Source organism: Saccopteryx bilineata, unplaced genomic scaffold, assembly GCF_036850765.1.
Source record: "Saccopteryx bilineata isolate mSacBil1 unplaced genomic scaffold, mSacBil1_pri_phased_curated manual_scaffold_90, whole genome shotgun sequence".
NCBI lineage: Eukaryota > Metazoa > Chordata > Mammalia > Chiroptera > Emballonuridae > Saccopteryx > Saccopteryx bilineata.
Window position 1 is genome coordinate 12299 of NW_027095508.1, and position 14701 is coordinate 26999.

Here is a 14701-nt window from a genome sequence, read left to right on the forward strand (position 1 = left end):
CACAGGTCAGGCAAGCCCAAGGTTTTGAACCACTGATCTCAGCATTCCAGATCCGTGATTGTTCCACTGCACCACCACAGGTCAGGCCTTACTGATTTTTTTGAAGCAGGGTATCTATCACTTTTGAAGGAGTGACGATCAGTCTCTGAATGAGAGATGTGTTGAATATATTTCAATGATTGTTTTTCTTTTTTTTTGTAACTGTGCTGTAAGTGGCAGTTTATGTTATTGAGTTTATATTAAGTACAGGAAAAGTTGGAATCACCGAGTGAATAAAGCTTATTGATAGGAAGTGCTACTGTTTGCAGTGATAATTTTTGCCCTCAATCTTAACAACAGTTGTATAATATCTTTTTGTATAAGGTTTTCCTAATATAGGAGGGTTCCACAATAAGTTTTTGATGTGACTGAGAAGGAATTAATTGTTGTATTCATATTTATTAATTCTTGTAGTATTTTCCTTGGAATGACCGTCACCCTTTATTCACCCCACTGCGCAGTTTTTCTACCATTTCCCTTGCAATCATCGTGTCCCTTTAGGGTTATTGCATTTCAGAATGTCTCCTATGTTGTGATACCTGTTTATACTCTCTAAAGATGGCATTTTCAATGGCAGTTTTTAGTTTTATAAAGTGACAACGTATTTATTTTGCTAAAGTAAATGTGAACGTGTGTACCAGGTTCATGGCTGTTTTCATGTAAATTAACCATTGAAAACTGAAGTTGTTTGTGAGCTGCTGGGCCTGTCACGAGGCCTAAGGTAGGATCAGCAGGGAGGTGAGAGGTGGGGCCTGGGGTAGATGCGGGGTGGGGCTGGGCCAAGGGAAATTGGCCGGGAGCAGGTTGGAGATGAGGCGCAGGAAAAGAGGCAGCAAGGCCGTGGACGTGAGGTGCGAGGCTTCCAGGCAGGGGCCGCAGTTCACTAGTCGGGCGGTGCAGAGCTCGGATAAACGTGAGTGTATCCCAGGGGCCTGGGGATAATGGGGTGGGGGATGGGACAGAGGAAATGCAAGCGAGCTAGTGGTTCATGGAGGAGGCGCAGCTGGCCGCCAGAAGAGAAGAGCTCCCGGACTGTTTGTAGGGAATATGCTTCTGCTCCCCATGTAAGATCAGCAGAATGACCTGCTGTTTGTATTGTATGTCACTCATCATCTTGTTTCTTGTGGGGAAATGTATGGCCAGTAGGCAGGGCCATGACCACCACTAAAGCAGCCCGGCTCATGCAGGTTAACATTGGATTCCGACAGTCGGTAAAGAAACAATGAAGCCAAAAACTGATAGGCCATTTTCTTTAATACTAGCTTGCACCCAGCAGGCAAGTAAAAACACACACTGGGCTCCAAAACCCATTCACATTCAGTGCTCACAAAGCCACTGACTTATCCGAGTTTCCTAGAATCAAAGGTTTCTAGCTCACCAGCCTTTTTCTCCTCAGTTCCCCATCTCCTTCCTTGTCCCAGATACAAACTCTACACAAACTGGCATCTCACTCAGCATTCCGCCATCTTGGCTGCATCTCCTGGCCACGTGGCCTCTTTCTGCTCTCTGCTCTGCTCCCTCTGCTCTCTCATGCTAATCATCTCAGGAACCAAGAGCACAGGTTCCTGGATCTGTCCCCATTTTATACTGTAGAAATCCAAACTCTTAATCAAATATACAATATAGGGAATTCTTTAGTACAAAGTCACTTCTCTGAGGCATGATTGGAATGTACCACCCCACATCAAAAAAGAGTGTGAAAGCCTGACCAGGTGGTGGCGCAGTGGATAGAGCGTCGGACTGGGATGCGGAAGGACCCAGGTTCGAGACCCCGAGGTGGCCAGCTTGAGCGTGGCTCATATGGCTTGAGCAAAGAGCTCACCAGCTTGGACCCAAGGTCGCTGGCTTCAGCAGGGGGTTACTCGGTCTGCTGAAGGCCCGCGGTCAAGGCACATGTGAGAAAGCAATCAATGAACAACTAAGAAGTCGCAACGCGCAACGAGAAACTGATGATTGATGCTTCTCATCTCTCTCCATTCCTGTCTGTCTGTCCCTGTCTATCTCTGCCTCTGTAAAAAATAAAAAAAAAATAAAAAAAAAAGAGTGTGAAAGGCTTAATCCCAAAACCATGCTGCAGGCTACAAGGATTCTGCCTGCCCAGAGACACACATTAATATCACCTGGGCAACGGCCCCCACGTGGTCAGCGCCACTTTAACAAAGTGAGCATAATACATATTATCTGCCCAACAGGTACGGTTTGTCTTCTGAGTACTATTGGGCTTTGGGGCAGGATTATTGTGTGTGCTGGGGAATGGGGAATGTCCTCTGCATTGTAGGTGCTTGTGAGGAGGTGTTCCTTCTATTCACAGCCCAGAATTAACATCCAGCCAGATCCCCAAGCTCTTGATCAGGGGTCCCCAAACTACAGCACGCGGGCCACATGCGGCCCCCTGAGGCCATTTATCCGGCCCTCGCAAGCACTTCCAGAAGGGGCACCTCTTTCATTGGTGGTCAGTGAGAGGAGCATAGTTCCCATTGAAATTTTGGTCAGTTTGTTGATTTAAATTTACTTGTTCTTTATTTTAAATACGGTATTTGTTCCCATTTTGTTTTTACTTTAAAATAAGATATGTGCAGTGTGCATAGGGATTTGTTCATAGTTTTTTTTTATAGTCTGGCTCTCCTATGGTCTGAGTGGAAGTGAACTGGCCTCCTGTGTAAAAAGTTTGGGGACCCCTGCTCTTGATATTATTAAATGGCACCTTGTTGGCTGAATATGGCCCTGGGGCCTATTCACCTTTGTCAGAAAGCACAGCCCTGGAAGCTTTGAGCAATCTGGCCTTGGAAGTAGTATTTTCATCATTGTTCCTTTGAAATTATTTTATAAGATTACCATTGATTAAATTTTGTATTTAAAAAAATTATTTTTTTTTTGCACTTTTCCGAAGCTGGAAACAGGGTGGCAGTCAGACAGACTCCTGCATGCGCCCGACCAGGATCGACCCAGCATGCCCACCAGGGGGCGTCGCTCTTCCGCAATCATAGCCACTCTATGTATTTTTTAATTTAATGTTCATTCATTTAATAACATGTCTATGTAATGATAATTTTGGTCAAATAAGTTTGTAAATATAATGTACATGTTTGCTCACTTATAGTTTATATTGTGTATGTGGGGCAGGCTGTAAGCAGGCCAGGTCATTACAACTCTAAGGCTTAGTTTTAAGACTAAGCTTTTCCCCACACCTTTGACTGATTGCATGATGTAGGGTGGTGCACTCTTATGAGGAATCCCATTATGTCTCAGATAAGTGACTTTGTATCAGAGACTTTCTGGTTTGTATATTGAATTAAAGGTTTTGGATTTCTACATTATAAACTGGGGCAGACAGTGAGCTTGTTCTCTCTCAGTTCCTGAGATTAGCATTAGAGGAGAAAGCAGAGAGGAGAGCAGAGAGAGGCCACATAGAGGAGGCCAAAAGAAGCCGGCGAGATGGTGGAGTGCTGAGTGAGAAGACAGTTTGTGCAGAGTTTGTGCAGAGAAAAGGAGATGGGGAACAGAAGCAAGTAAGTCTGGTGAGCTAGAAACCTTTGATTTTAGAAAACCTGAATAAGTCAATAGCTTTGTGAGCACTGAATAAGTGGGTTTTTGAAGCCAGTGTGTGTTTTTACTTGCCCATCAGATGCAAGCTAGGATTAAAGTTGATGACCCACCAGTTCTTGGCTCCATTTTTTCATTACTGTCTGTCCAAATCAAATTCAAACCTGCTTGGGCCAGGTAGCTGTGATGATGGCCGTGCCTACTGACCATACAGATAATTTTCTTACAGGGTTCTAGATGAAGGGTTAGAAGAGCTGTAAAGAAAGAAATGTTATACAGTACCATACCCCAGATTCTGAAAGGCACTGTACCTTACTTTATTGAGTTTATGTAGAGACACCCAGTCCAGATAAATTTTGAAGAATTTTATTGAAGGAGATTTGTTAAATATGCTGGTCACATATGGTTGACTCGGGCATAGCAGTCCCAAATCATGTCCCTCAAGTACATCTCAGAGGCTGGTTATATACCTTTTGACAACACACAGGTAGGGAAGCATGACAGCAAGACACAATCATTAACAAGATTTACATTACATTAACAAGATTAACATTAAAACTTTCAAGGTAATACAATCAAAGACATTTACAAATCCTTTTAGTGTCTATCTTTCCTCCTTTGCCTAGAAGTACATGTCACTCTCAGGATTACAGGAAGGGAGGAAGAGCTAAGATCAGTGTAGGGTGGTATGTAAATTTTGTCTCTTATTGAAAGCAAAAAGGAGTTCCTCAGATAACCTTAATCATTTCAGAGAACTTAAAACCAAATGACCCCAGTCATCCTTGTAAGTCAGGAGACTTCAATATTCTATTTCTTCCATTTTCCAAAGAAAGGACTGGACAGAAAGCTGACTTTCTGTCCCTTTAAAATGGCAATGTCAATACTAAGTTTTACAGTTCTCTGGTGTGTTACTGCAGTTCATGGCACTTTTTTTAGTTTATTGAAATGTGTAGGAAGGTGGTTTATCATCCAGTATGGTCAGTTTTTAAAAAGTGGCAAGCATTCTTGTAAGTGTGGTAGATTTGAATATTTGGAGTATTGTGGATGTTGGGCAGATAAAATATATTATGCTCACTTTGTTAAAGATGGTACTGCCCACATGGAAGCCTGTCACCCAGGTGATATTAATGTGCGTTAGAGGCGGGTTATGGGCAAACAGAATTCTTGTAGCCTGAGGCTTTGTTTTAGGACTAAGCCTTTCCCACCCTTTTTGATGTGGGGTGGTACAATTTCATCATGTCCAGATAAGTGACTTTGTATTAGAAACTTCCCTATTTTGTATATTGGATTAAAGGTTTGGATTTCTACACTATAAAATGGGGGCAAAACAAGAGCTTGTGCTCTTGATTCCTGAGATTATCATTAGAGAGCAGAGAAAGGTCACATGGAGGAGGCCAGGAGGAGCAGCCAAAATGGCAGAGTTTTTGCAGGGAGAAGGAAGGAGATGGAAAACAGAGGTAAATAAGTCTGTTGAGCTAGAAACCTTTGATTCTAGGAAACTCGGATAAGTCCATAGCTTTTTGAGCACTGAATGTGAGTGGGTTTTGGAGCCCAGTGTGTGTTTTTACTTGCCCACTGGGTGCAAGCTAGGAGTAAAGATAATTGCCCACCAGATTTTGGCTTCGTTGTTTCTTTATCGACTGTCTGAATCCAACGCAATCCTGCATGGGCCAGGTGGCTGTGATGTTGGCCTTGGATATTGGCCTCACAGTGGATTAGTTATATTTATGGAATGTTATTTGCCACTTAGGTTATTTTAAAAAATGTTTTTACACATTTTTTAGTTGCACGCATCAGTTTTGAAAGCTGTGCTCCATTGCTGATTGAGATGTGTGTTCAATTACCTTTATAGTTATGTGTGTTTCTGTTCTCATTTAGCTGTGGTGTGTTATTTGAGTTTGTTATGAATTGCATGTGAATGTAGATATTCCCGGTCTACTGAACCTACTAAAAAGATTTTGTGTAATTATGGGACCAGGTTTTGCCTTAAAATGTACTGTAAGTTACCCAAATATTTTTGGTGTTTATTTTTAGTTCTCTTAATGTCTTGCTGCCTTATGTTATAGGCAGCTCCAGTGTTTTCTATTAGGTGTGGGTAGCTATTAACTTCCAGAATGAAGTGCTTTCAGTGGATGTCAGGATGTAGGGGTGTCATTTGTTTTCTCATATGGTTGTTTTGATACCAGTTATGATATGTTACAAAGTACCCTACCCCAGATTCTGAAAGGCACTGTTCCTCACTCAATCGAGTTTATGTAGAGCAGTGGTTCTCAATCTTTCGAATGCCGTGACCACGCAATTCAGTTCCTCATGTTGCGGTGAACCCAAACCAAATAATAATTTTGGTGGCTACTTCATGACTGTAATTTTGCTACAGTTATGATTCGAAATGTAAGTACGTGATATGCATTATGTATTTTCCAATGGCTTTAGGTGACCCCACTGGGGTTACAACCCACAGGTTGAGAACCGCTAATGTAGGGACACCCCGTCCAGATAAATTTTGAAGAATTTTATTGAAAGAGAAGATTTGCTAAATATGTCAGCCACATATGGCTGACACAGGGCATAGCAGTCCCAAACCTTGAGCCCCGAGTACATTTCAGAGGCTGGTTATATACATTTTGACCACATACAGGTTGGGAGGGGGCATGAAAGCAGGACACAATCATTAACAAGATTATAACATTTGTCTAAGGGATTTACAGAAAATGTTAAAACTTTCAAGGTAATACAAAGACATTCACAAATCCTTTCAGTATCTATTTCCTCTTCTTTGCCTAGAAGTACCCTTGAATTTCAGGATTCCAGGAAGTGAGGGAAAGCTAAGATCGGTGTAGGGTGGTATGTTAATTTTGCCTCTCATTGAAAGCAAAAGGGAGTTCTTCAGATAACATTAATCCTTTTAAAGAATTTAAAAACAAATGACCCTAGTCATCTTTGTAAGTCAGGAGACATGTATATTCTTTTTTCTCCATTTTTAAAAGAAAGGACAGGAAAGCCTGACCTTTTCTGCCTAGAATAGCAATATTAATTTTGTTACTTTTTGGTACCTTACAACAATATCATAACTTTTTCTTTCATTTAAAGATAAACCTTTGTCATATATATTATGTGTTTGAATTTGAATCCATTACTTTGTGCCAATAATTAGGCTATTTATGTTTATTGATAAGGAGTTACCCCAGCAGTTCATTTTAATAGCCATATGCCACAAGGAAATTATTCAATGTAGTTGTGGTTTTTTCTATTCATTGCTTTTTGTATACTGTTGATCAAATAAGTTTGTAAATATGATACTGATAGATATATGAATTTATCAGAAATACTAAATGCCCTTTGGCTATTCTGCCTGACTGTCGGACCTCAACCTTATTTACTGGATAATTGCTCCTGAGGCAGAGGAGTTCCTAGAAGCTGGTCAAGCATCCTAAGGAGGAGTGTTCCTGAAAGCTGAAACTATAAATCTGCAGGAGGGGACATACCAGAACTTCTGGCTCAGTACCTCCTCAGGCTCTCCCAAACACTATAAAAATTTGCTCCCTAGTCTGTATTGGTACCCTTCTCCCTGGAGAAGTGCCCAACAGGGTTTCTTTCTTCCTTTCAATAAGCTTGCTACACTGGTCTTTTCAGATTCCCATGGATTCCAACAGATATATAGGTTTGCTCACTTATAATTTACATTGGGTATAGGGGACAGGCTGTAAGCAGGCAGGGTTGTTACAGCTGAAGGCTAAGTTTTAAAACTAAGCCTTGCCCACCCTTTTGATGAATCCCATTATGCCTCAGATAAGTGACTTTGTATCAGAGACTTTTTTGTTTGTATATTGGATTAAAGGTTTGGATTTCTACACTATACAATGGGGCAGACTGAGAGCTTGCTTTCTAGGTTTCCAAGATTAGCATTAGAGAGCAGAGAGCAGAGGAAGGCCACATAGAGGAGAGGAGAAGCAGCCAAGAAGGCAGAGTGCTGAAAGAGAAGCCAGTTTGTACAGAGTTTGTGCAGAGAGAAGGAGATGAAAAACAGAGATGAATAAGGCTGGTGAGCTGGAAACCTTTGATTCTAGGAAACTCAGATAAGTAAGTGGTTTGGGGAGCCCTGAATGGAAAGGGAAGTGTTTTCCCATTGTGTGTATTTTATGCCCACCGGGTGCAAGATAGGATTAAAGCTAATGGCCCATCAGTTCTTGGCTTCATTGTTTCATTACTGTCTATCCAAATCAAGTGCAAACCTGCCTGAGCCAGGTGGCTGCTTCTACTCTCCTCCACGTGGCCTTTCTCTGCTCTCCTTTAGCATGGGCTCCTCTGCCCCATCTTATAGTGTAGAGATCAAAACCTTTAATGCAATATACAAACAAGAAAGTCTCTGATACAAAGCCACTTATCTGAGGCATAAATTGGATTCCTCATAAGTGCACCACCCCCTATCATGCAACAGTCAAGGTTGTGAGGAAAAATTTAGGCTTAAAACTAAGCCTTAGGTTATAAGGACACTGCCTGCTTACATCCTGTTCCCCACATCCAATACAAACTATAAGCAAGCAAACATATATATCATATTTGCAAACTTATTTGACCCATAGAGCTCTTTTTCTCTATATATATAATTTCACACATACTAACTGGGCCCTGTGTAAAGGGCATGGTCTTGCTTGTCATATCCCTATACACTAAATTAGCTCCCACCCAGAGGGTATAGCTTATTCACTTACCTAAGTAGCTTTTAATATTATACCTTAATATTTTAATATATTTTCTATATTTCTATGTATTTAATTACTATAACATTATATTACTGTAACATTCTACCCTTTGATCCTGATGAGCTGTAAGCTTTCTGGCTTCTGGTGCCTGTCCAGTCATGCTTGTTGTGTTCATGTTGGCAGGAAGGTAGATATTGATGGGGAAAGAGAAGGAAGAGAGTTTCACACTGTATTTTATGAAACTGCAAGGAGAAACTTCATGGTTCCATTTAGTCTAATCTGATAGAAGGCTCCAGTATGCATAGGGTTAATGGCACATTAAAAAAATTCATTGTGTCCTGAGAAGTCCATTGGCCTCATCAACCCTCTAGCCTCAGGTTTGGGAAGAGTTTCCCCAAGGCACTGCTGGTCAGGTGTTTTGGGGAAGCAAGGAAGAAATGGTTCCATTGTAGGAGACACACCATGGGAGTCAAATGTGGGTGGGAAACACTGTGAGTTTCAGAGTTGAGATAGATTATGGTTAAAAAAAAGTAGTCCTTTCTAGTTGTGGAAAATAGAAACATGATCTGTTGAAAGATCTGGGTCTTTTTCTTTATTTTTCTGTCCCTTTTTTCTGCATTTTTTTAGAGAAATGTACTAGGCATGTTGCAGATATATCACACCATTTCTAATTGGATTTTAATGTTTTTACATTGATTTGAGAAAGAGAGAGATAGAGAGAGAATATAAAGCCAGTAGTCAGGGCCGCTATCACAGCAGCCTGGCCCATGCAGGTTTGCATTGAATTCGAACAGTCGGTAAAGAAACAATGAAGTCAAAAACTGGTGGGCCATAATCTTTAATCCTAGCTTGCACCTGGCAAGGAAGTAAAAACACACACTGGTCTCCAAAATCCACTCACATTCAGTGCTCACAAAGCTACTGACTTACCTGAGTTTCCTAGAATCAAAGGTTTCTAGCTCACCAGCCTTATTCACCTCTGTTCCCCATCTCCTTCCTTCTCCCTGCACAAACTCTGCACAAATTGGCTTCTTACTCAACACTCTGCCATCTTGGCTGCTTCACCTGGCCTCCTCCATGTGGCCTCTCCCTGCTCTCTGCTCTGCTCTTTCTGCTTTCCAGTGCTAATCTCAGGAACCCAGAGAGCAAGCTCCTGTTCTGCCCCCATTTTATAGTGTAGATTCATAACTTTTAATCCAATATACAAAATAGGGAAGTTTCTAATACAAAGTCACCTATCTGAGTCATGATGGGATTGTACCACCCCACATCAAAAAGGATGGAAAGGCTTAGTCCTAAAACTAAGCTCCAGGCTACAAGGATCCTGCCTGACCACAGCCCGCCCTCAACACACATTAATATTACCTGGGCCATGGCTTCCATGTGGGCAGCACCATCCTTAAAAAAATGAGCATAGTATATTTTATCTACCCAACAGAGTAGTATTAGCTTATTTCTCCACTTAGTTGTTCCATTTAGTTGTGAAATTTTTGTTTGCTTCTTTTAAATATTGAGACCTGGGATGGAACCCAGAACCTTGACACACAGGAAGGACACTCCATGCACTGAAACATCTGGTCAGGGCACCATAGGTTTATTTGTTTTTTATTTTACTATTATTTTTAAGTTGAAAAAAATTTAGAATTCCAATTGCAATGTATGTTTCAGGTTATTTAAAATGGTATTTAATAACTAAGTAAAAGGACTTCCTGTTTTATCTATTAATACTGATTTCAAGGTTGACTGTTATGAGAGTAGGAAACATGGGTTATGTAATTTTAAATCTCTAAAGTTTGTTGCTGTGGGTCAAATAAGTGTAAATATGATGTATATGTTTGGGGCTTATAGTTTGCATTGGGTGTGGGGCACAGGCTCTGAGCAGGCATGGTCCTTATAGCTTAAGGCAGGGGTCAGGAACCTTTTTGGCTGAGAGAGACATGAATGCCACAATTTTAAAATGTAATTCCATGAGAGCCATACAATGACCTGTGTAAGTTATGCATTATCTAATAAAAATTTGGTGTTGTCCTGGAGGACAGCTGTGATTGGCTTCAGCCACACACAACCATGAACATGAGTGGTAGGAAATGAATGGATTGTAATACATGAGAATATTTTATATTTTTAACGTTATTTTTTTAATTAAAAATTTGTCTGCGAGCCAAATGCAGCCACCAAAAGAGCCACATATGGCTCATGAGCCATAGGTTCCCAACCCCTGATCTATCCAATTTAATCTGCAACAACAACCAAAAAATGCCATTGTCATTTTTTTTAATTTTAATTATTAATACTAGAGAGAGGAAGGAGGTGAGACAGACAGATAGTCAGAAACACCAATCTCTGTATGTGCCATGACCCAGGATCAAACCTATGACATTAGTGTATGGGTGTGATGCTCTAACCCAGTGGTCGTCAACCTGGCCCCTACTGCCCACTAGTAGGCATTTCAGCTTTCATGGTGGGTGGTTGCAGAGCACCACAAATACATACTAATTGACTAACTATTGACCAGTCAAGATCAGCAGTTAGACTCTGTTACAGGGTGTTTGTATTGGGACCGCATCAACCTCTTTCACAACCACCTGCCCCACATCTGCAAATGGCCAGGTACCTAATCCTGGGTTCGCACCCACCTCCCGGGCAGTTTATGACCACTATTGTTGGCCCAAAACTAGCAATTTTTCATTTTATTACCCCATAGCAAAGACAAAGAACTCCATGGTTCAACACTTCTTTCTATGACAGAAACTACTAGACAATGGAGATACCAATTAACTCATATTTTCATCTCAATTCCCAGATTTTATGGTAATAAGGTGACATTCTAACCCCCCCCCCTTGGACTGCCAAAACTAGCTGATGTCTTGCTACTGCACCCCAATCATAAAGAAGTGATGCCATTGGCCAATACTCGCTACATAAAATTTTATAAAATGCACAACCACAGATACTCACTAACTTACTCTCGTCTCAACAAACTCACTCAATCATGACACTTGTATCATCACAACCACACAACAGACTTCAAGAGCATAAGTTTTGTTCACATTTTGTAAGTGAAGCTAAATTGTTATGTAATCAAAACTAAAGACAGTACATAGTTGATTTCTGAGAGCAAGCACAGTTTCAAACAAAATATTGTGAAATATTATAAGCCCATGTCTCAAAAAAAAAATGCATGCAGCTATTTGCCAGAGTATCTGAAGATGCGTTTCATAAAATCTCTGGCAAATAAACAACATTCAGTGTGTTTATTGTGCCATAAAACATTATCTAATGAGGCAATGAAGTCAAGTCAATTGTGAGAACATCTTTTACAAAGCATCCAAATGACAAGCACATTGCATATTATTATTTTATTTTTTTTAATAAATTTTTATTAATGGTAATGGGATGACATTAATAAATCAGGGTACATATATTCAAAGAAAACATGTCTAGGTTATTTTGTCATCAAATTATTTTGCAAACCCCTCGCCCAAAGTCAGATTGTCCTCCGTCACCCTCTATCTAGTTCTCTGTGCCCCTCCCCCTCCCCCTAACTCTCTCCCTCCCTCCCTCCCATGTCCTCCCTCCCCCCCCACCCTTGGTAACCACCACACTCTTGTCCATGTCTCTTAGTCTCATTTTTATGTTCCACCAATGTATGGAATCATGTAGTTCTTGTTTTTTTCTGATTTACTTATTTCACTCCTTATAATGTTATCAAGATCCCACCATTTTGCTGTAAATGATCTGATGTCATCATTTCTTATGGCTGAGTAGTATTCCATAGTGTATATGTGCCACATCTTCTTTATCCAGTCTTCTATTGAAGGGCTTTTTGGTTGTTTCCATGTCTTGGCCACTGTGAACAGTGCTGCAATGAACATGGGGCTACATGTGTCTTCACGTATCAATGTTTCTGAGGTTTTGGGGTATATACCCAGTAGAGGGATTGCTGGGTCATAAGGTAGTTCTATTTTCAGTTTTTTGAGGAACCACCATACTTTCCTCCATAATGGTTGTACTACTTTACAGTCCCACCAACAGTGAATGAGGGTTCCTTTTTCTCCACAGCCTCTCCAACATTTGCTATTACCCGTCTTGTTGATAATAGCTAATCTAACAGGAGTGAGGTGGTATCTCATTGCTGTTTTGATTTGCATTTCTCTAATAGCTAAAGAAGATGAGCATCTTTTCATATATCTGTTGGCCATTTGTATTTCTTCCTGGGAGAAGTGTCTGTTCATATCCTCTTCCCATTTTTTTATTGGATTGTTTGTTTGTTTGTTGTTGAGTTTTATGAGTTCTTTGTATATTTTGGATATTAGGCCCTTATCTGAGCTGTTGTTTGAAAATATCATTTCCCATTTAGTTGGCTTTCTGTTTATTTTGTTATCAGTTTCTCTTGCTGAGCAAAAACTTCTTAGTCTGATGTAGTCCCATTCATTAATTTTTGCCTTCACTTCTCTTGCCATTGGAGTCAAATTCATAAAATGCTCTTTAAAACCCAGGTCCATGAGTTGAGTACCTATGTCTTCTTCTATGTACTTAATTGTTTCAGGTCTTATGTTTAGATCTTTGATCCATTTTGAGTTAATTTTAGTACAGGGGGACAAGACTGTAGTCCAGTTTCATTCTTTTGCATGTGGCTTTCCAGTTTTCCCAGCACCATTTATTGAAGAGGCTTTCTTTTCTCCATTGTGTGTTGTTGGCCCCTTTATCAAAAATTATTTGACTATATATATGTGGTTTTATTTCTGGACTTTCTATTCTGTTCCATTGGTCTGAGTGTCTATTTTTCTGCCAATACCATGCTGTTTTGATTGTCGTGGCCCTATAATAGAGTTTGAAGTCAGGTATTGTAATGCCCCCAGCTTCATTCTTTTTCTTTAGGATTGCTTTGGCTATTCGGGGTTTTTTATAGTTCCATATAAATCTGATGATTTTTTGCTCTATTTCTTTAAAAAACGTCATTGGAAGTTTGATGGGAATTGCATTGAATTTGTATATTGCTTTGGGTAATATAGCCATCTTGATTATATTTATTCTTCCTAGCCAAGAACAAGGTATATTTTTCCATCTCATTATATCTTTTTTCAATTTCCCTTAACAATGGTTTATAGTTTTCATTATATAAGTCCTTTACATTCTTTGTTATGTTTATTCCTAAGTATTTTATTTTTTTGTTGCAATCGTGAAGGGGATTATTCTTTTGAGTTTGTTCTCAGTTGTTTCATTGTTGGCATATAGAAAGGCTATTGACTTCTGAATGTTAATTTTGTATCCTGTGACCTTACTGTATTGGCTTATTGTTTCTAGTAGTCTTTTTGTGGATTCTTTGGGGTTTTCGATATAGGATCATATCATCTGCAAAAAGTGATACCTTTGCTTCTTCTTTTCCGATATGGATGCCTTTTATTTCTTTGTCTTGTCTGATTGCTGTGGCGAAAACCTCTAGTACCACATTAAATAAGAGTGGAGAGAGTGGACAACCCTGTCTTGTTCCTGATTTAAGGGAGAAAGCCTTCAGTTTAGTGCCATTTAATATGATGTTAGCTGATGGTTTATCATATATGGCCTTTATCATGTTGAGATATTTTCCTTCTATACCCATTTTGTTGAGAGTCTTAAACATAAAATTGTGTTGTATTTTATCGAAAGCCTTTTCTGCATCTATTGATAAGATCATGTGGTTTTTGTTCTTTGTTTTGTTGATATGGTGTATTACGTTAACCGTTTTACGTATGTTGAACCATCCTTGAGATTCTGGGATGAATCCCACTTGATCATGATGTATTATTTTTTTAATATGTTGTTGTATTCGATTTGCTAGTATTTTGTTTAGTATTTTAGCATCTGTATTCATTAGAGATATTGGTCTGTAGTTTTCTTTCTTTGTGCCATCCTTGCCAGGTTTTGGTATGAGGGTTATGTTGGCCTCATAAAATGTGTTTGGAAGTATTGCTTCTTCTTCAATTTTTTGGAAGACTTTGAGTAGAATAGGAACCAAGTCTTCTTTGAATGTTTGATAAAATTCGCTAGGTATAGCCGTCAGGGCCTGGACTTTTATTTTTGGGGAGGTTTTTAATAGGTTTTTTCTATATTCCTCCTACTGATAGGTCTGTTTAGGCTTTCTGCTTCTTCATGACTCAGTCTAGGAAGGTTGTATTGTTCTAGGAATTTATCCATTTCTTCTAGGTTGTTGAATTTAGTGGCATAAAGTTTTTCATAGTATTCTACAATAATTCTTTGTATATCTACGGTGTCCGTGGTGATTTCTCCTCTTTCATTTTGGATTTTATTTATATGAGTTCTTTTTCTTTTTTCCTTGGTAAGTCTTGCCAAGGGTTTGTCAATTTTGTTGATCTTTTCAAAGAACCAGCTCCTTGTTCTATTGATTTTTTCTATAGTTTTTCTGTTCTCTAATT

General features: G+C 39.7%; 1 pseudogene; it reads left to right on the forward strand.

Annotated features, from left to right (window-relative positions):
* Positions 1–849: 849 nt before the first annotated feature.
* The window catches only part of LOC136318374 (histone-lysine N-methyltransferase PRDM9-like), a 45645-nt pseudogene continuing 31793 nt past the window's right edge, over positions 850–14701 (forward strand).